The sequence below is a fragment of the Ranitomeya variabilis genome, chromosome 7 (genome assembly GCF_051348905.1).
Source record: "Ranitomeya variabilis isolate aRanVar5 chromosome 7, aRanVar5.hap1, whole genome shotgun sequence".
NCBI lineage: Eukaryota > Metazoa > Chordata > Amphibia > Anura > Dendrobatidae > Ranitomeya > Ranitomeya variabilis.
Window position 1 is genome coordinate 245,998,023 of NC_135238.1, and position 6,000 is coordinate 246,004,022.

The following is a 6,000-nucleotide window of genomic DNA, read 5'->3' on the forward strand; positions in this document are numbered from 1 at the left end:
AGCACGTGGGCCTCACTTGTAGTTCTCATGCCAAAGAAGGATCGGACCACTCAGTTCTGCGTGGACTACATTGGGCTCAATGCCATCACAGCCTCTGACGTACACCCAATGCCGCGCATCAAGGAGCTGCTTCACTGGTTAGCTGGCGCAGAATATCTGGACATAATGGATCTGAGTCTAGGATACTGGCAGATTTTCCTAAGCCCCGAGGCGCAGGAGAAGTCTGCCTTTATCAAACCTTCCGGACTGTACGAGTCCATGGTTATGCCCTTCGGCATGAAGAATGCCCCTGCCACTTTCCAGCGGATGGTCAACCACCTGCTTCAGGGACTGGAGAAGTACGCAGTGGCATACCTGGATTACATTGCCATCTTCAGTTCCTCCTGGGATGAACACCTACAGCATCTTGAGGAGGTGCTCAGGCGAATTCACTGAGCCGATCTGACCATTAATCCAGGAAAGTGCCAGATGGGCATGAGGAGTGAAATCCGCTACCTGGGGAACCGGGTAGGTGGGGGCTCCATAAAGCCAGAGCCTGGGAAGGTGGACATGATCGCATCCTGGCCCACCCCCAGGACCAAGAAACAGGTGATGTCCTTCCTGGGCACTGCAGGGTACTATAGGCGCTTCGTACAGAACTATAGTAGCCTGGCAAAACCCTTGATGGACCTCACCAGGAAGAAGCTATTCCACATAGTCGACTGGACTGATGGCTGTGAGGGGGCCTTCCAGGCGTTGAAAACAGCCCTGTGCAACTCTCCTATGTTGAAAGCAGTTGACGGCAGACAACCGTTCTTGGTGCAGACCGACACCAGCGAGTTTGGCCTCAATGCTGTGCTCAGCCAGATCGACTCGAGGAACCACGAGCACCCCATGTTGTACCTGAGCCGGAAGCTTCTGCCGAGGGAAGTGGCCTATTCCACCATCGAAAAGGAGTGCCTGGCCATAGTCTGGGCCCTGCAACGCTTGCAGCCCAACCTGTATGGGCACACCTTCACTGTGGTGATGGACCACAACCCTCTGTGCTGGCTACAAGCCATGTGTGGAACCAACGGAAGGTTGCTACGCTGGAGCCTTGCCCTTCAGCAGTACAATTTTACCATCAAACACAAAACGGGCAGGGAGCATGGCAATGCAGATGGGTTGTCCCGCCACGTTGAATCTGCTGAGGTGCGCAAGGAGGAGTACCGAGAGGTCCTGCTCCTGCCTCCGTGGCGCAGTTCAAAAGGGGAGGTGTCTGGAACATGAGGTATTTGATTGTGTATTATCATGCAAGCAGATCTCCCTATACTCCTCATTCCCCCCTCCCATTTAATACTAGTTTGCACTGGTGTGAAGCCCTGAGTTTCTTTGTTCAATTAAAGTTATATATAGTGGCACCGATTTGGGCTAGAGAGATAAGAATTATATATTCTGGGTGTCCATCGGTAGATCTGTCACTCACTAAAAATGTTTTCAGCTAAACGCTATGAGTGCAAAGTGTGGATTTCTCAGTAAGCGGTTCACGTAAGTACTCTGTTCACACTTAAATGAACGTCCCTGACGTGAGGAACATCATGAGCATGGTGCCGTACTTATGCGAGGTTCACACAGCAAGTTATGCATAAAAATAGCTAACATAGCTCTAAGTAAAGTGAAGGTATCAAACTCTAAGTGATGTTACCACAGGGGGAGTGACTGGGTTTTGGGGTAGAATAACTTTGTGAGACCAGCATTCTGGGGGTGTCTTTTGTTTGGGGTCTTGCTGCTGTACAGAGGGGTGCTATGCATCTGGATATATGCTCACCCTTCCCCCCACCACACGGCCAGTGAAAATGATACCATGACATAACGACCTGTAAGTGATTTTTTCAAGTTTAATCCCGTTTTATTTGTAATTTGTATTGTACACTCGTCTCTTCCTGCTCTATATGAACTGTCGCGTCCTCTGAAGTGAATTACGCTACTGATTTGGGTTGGCTCCGGAACCGTTAATCCTTAGGAAATCGGAGCTGGTGGCAGAATACTTTGTTCTGTGCAATTGGGAATATCTGTAGCGACCAGCGGCTCTGAAAAGTATTGTTCCCGCCTGAGTGGGAGTAGTTATATCGCCCTCACTGCAGCGTGCCCAATAGCCAGTACATGGCAGGCAGCCATGCTGGCGACTAATTACCCCAGGTGCAGTACCTGATCTGAGCTGAGGGTAAAGGGGGCGCCAGAGAGCTGCAAGTTCCAAACCGGAACTGGGACGTGTGATATAGCTAAATCCCATTCAGAAAGAACCAGGGGCAACAAACAACCCTGGTTTGTGAAAAATTGGTGTGAGTGGTGGGGATGATAAAGGTATCTTCCCTGTGAACCGTGACAGATTGGTGGGATCCCTGACATATCCATTGGGATCCATGACATATTGATGGCAGCACGGTGGGATCCATGACACCTGGTGATTTCTGACTGGTTGTAGCAACTGGTGCCCAGTGATTTCTGACTGGTTGTAGCCATTGGTGCCCGGTGATTTCTGACTAGTTGTAGCGACTGGTGCCCAGTGATTTCTAAATGGTTGTAGCGACTGGTGCCCAGTGATTTCTGACTGGTTGTAGCGACTGGTGCCCAGTGATTTCTAAATGGTTGTAGCGACTGGTGCCCGGTGATTTCTGACTGGTTCTAGTGACTGGTGCCTGGTGATTTCTGACTGGTTGTAGCGACTACTGCTTGATGATTTCTGACTAGTTCTAGCTACTGATGCCCGGTGATTTCTGACTGGTTCTAGCTACTGATGCCCGGTGATTTCTGACTGGTTGTAGAGACTGGTGTCCGGTGATTTCTGACTGGTTGTAGAGACTGGTGTCCGGTGATTTCTGGCTGGTTGTAGAGACTGGTGTCCGGTGATTTCTGACTGGTTGTAGCGATTGGGCCCAGTGATTTCTGACTGGTCGTAGCGACTGGTGCCCGTGATTTCTGACTGGTCGTAGTGACTGGTGCCCGTGATTTGTGACTAGTTGTAGTGACTTGTGCCCAGTGATTTCTGACTGGTTGTAGCGACTGATGCCCATGATTTCTGACTGGTTGTAGCGACTGGTGCCCATGATTTCTGACTGGTTGTAGAGACTGGTACCTGGTGATTTCTGTCTGGTTCTAGTGACTGGTACCTGGTGATTTCTGACTGGTTGTGGTGACTGGTACCTGGTGATTTCTGACTGGTTCTAGTGACTGGTACCTGGTGATTTCTGTCTGGTTCTAGTGACTGGTACCTTGTGATTTCTGTCTGGTTGTGGTGACTGGTACCTGGTGATTTCTGTCTGGTTGTGGTGACTGGTACCTGGTGATTTCTGACTGGTTGTAGTGACTGGTACCTGGTGATTTCTGACTGGTTGTAGTGACTGCTACCTGGTGATTTCTGACTGGTTGTGGTGACTGGTACCTGGTGATTTCTGTCTGGTTCTAGTGACTGGTACCTGGTGATTTCTGTCTGGTTCTAGTGACTGGTACCTGGTGATTTCTGTCTGGTTGTGGTGACTGGTACCTGGTGATTTCTGTCTGGTTGTGGTGACTGGTACCTGGTGATTTCTGTCTGGTTCTAGTGACTGGTACCTGGTGATTTCTGACTGGTTCTAGTGACTGGTACCTGGTGATTTCTGTCTGGTTCTAGTGACTGGTACCTGGTGATTTCTGTCTGGTTGTAGCGACTGGTACCTGGTGATTTCTGTCTGGTTCTAGTGACTGGTACCTGGTGATTTCTGACTGGTTGTGGTGACTGGTACCTGGTGATTTCTGTCTGGTTCTAGTGACTGGTACCTGGTGATTTCTGACTAGTTGTGGTGACTGGTACCTGGTGATTTCTGACTGGTTCTAGTGACTGGTACCTGGTGATTTCTGTCTGGTTCTAGTGACTGGTACCTGGTGATTTCTGACTAGTTGTGGTGACTGGTACCTGGTGATTTCTGACTGGTTGTGGTGACTGGTACCTGGTGATTTCTGACTGGTTGTGGTGACTGGAACCTGGAGATTTCTGTCTGGTTCTAGTGACTGGTACCTGGTGATTTCTGTCTGGTTCTAGTGACTGGAACCTGGAGATTTCTGGCTGGTTCTAGTGACTGGTACCTGGTGATTTCTGTCTGGTTCTAGTGACTGGTACCTGGTGATTTCTGTCTGGTTCTAGTGACTGGTACCTGGTGATTTCTGACTGGTTGTGGTGACTGGTGCCTGGTGATTTCTGACTGGTTCTAGTGACTGGTACCTGGTGATTTCTGTCTGATTCTAGTGACTGGTACCTGGTGATTTCTGACTGGTTGTGGTGACTGGTGCCTGGTGATTTCTGACTGGTTGTAGTGACTGGTACCTGGTGATTTCTGTCTGGTTCTAGTGACTGGTACCTGGTGATTTCTGTCTGGTTCTAGTGACTGGTACCTGGTGATTTCTGTCTGGTTGTGGTGACTGGTACCTGGTGATTTCTGACTGGTTGTGGTGACTGGTACCTGGTGATTTCTGTCTGGTTCTAGTGACTGGTACCTGGTGATTTCTGTCTGGTTCTAGTGACTGGTACCTGGTGATTTCTGACTGGTTGTGGTGACTGGTACCTGGTGATTTCTGTCTGGTTCTAGTGACTGGTACCTGGTGATTTATGTCTGGTTCTAGTGACTGGTACCTGGTGATTTCTGTCTGGTTCTAGTGACTGGTACCTGGTGATTTCTGTCTGGTTGTAGCGACTGGTACCTGGTGATTTCTGACTGGTTGTGGTGACTTGTACCTGGTGATTTCTGACTGGTTCTAGTGACTGGTACCTGGTGATTTCTGACTGGTTGTAGTGACTGGTACCTGGTGATTTCTGTCTGGTTCTAGTGACTGGTACCTGGAGATTTCTGACTGGTTCTAGTGACTGGTACCTGGTGATTTCTGACTGGTTGTGGCGACTGGTACCTGGTGATTTCTGACTGGTTGTAGCGACTGGTACCTGGTGATTTCTGACTGGTTGTAGTGACTGGTACCTGGTGATTTCAGTCTGGTTCTAGTGACTGGTACCTGGTGATTTCTGACTGGTTGTGGTGACTGGTACCTGGTGATCTCTGTCTGGTTCTAGTGACTGGTACCTGGTGATTTCTGACTGGTTGTGGTGACTGGTACCTGGTGATTTCTGACTGGTTCTAGTGACTGGTACCTGGTGATTTCTGTCTGGTTGTGGTGACTGGTACCTGGTGATTTCTGTCTGGTTCTAGTGACTGGTACCTGGTGATTTCTGACTGGTTGTGGTGACTGGTACCTGGTGATTTCTGTCTGGTTGTGGTGACTGGTACCTGGTGATTTCTGTCTGGTTCTAGTGACTGGTACCTGGTGATTTCTGACTGGTTGTGGTGACTGGTACCTGATGATTTCTGACTAGTTGTGGTGACTGGTACCTGGTGATTTCTGTCTGGTTCTAGTGACTGGTACCTGGTGATTTCTGTCTGGTTCTAGTGACTGGTACCTGGTGATTTCTGACTGGTTGTGGTGACTGGTACCTGGTGATTTCTGACTGGTTGTGGTGACTGGTACCTGGTGATTTCTGTCTGGTTCTAGTGACTGGTACCTGGTGATTTCTGTCTGGTTCTAGTGACTGGTACCTGGTGATTTCTGTCTGGTTCTAGTGACTGGTACCTGGTGATTTCTGTCTGGTTCTAGTGACTGGTACCTGGTGATTTCTGACTGGTTGTGGTGACTGGTACCTGGTGATTTCTGACTGGTTGTAGTGACTGGTACCTGGTGATTTCTGTCTGGTTCTAGTGACTGGTACCTGGTGATTTCTGACTGGTTGTGGTGACTGGTACCTGGTGATTTCTGTCTGGTTCTAGTGACTGGTACCTGGTGATTTCTGTCTGGTTCTAGTGACTGGTACCTGGTGATTTCTGTCTGGTTTCAGCGACTGGTGCCTGGTGATTTCTGACTGGTTGTAGTGACTGGTACCTGGTGATTTCTGTCTGGTTCTAGTGACTGGTACCTGGTGATTTCTGTCTGGTTCTAGTGACTGGTACCTGGTGATTTCTGTCT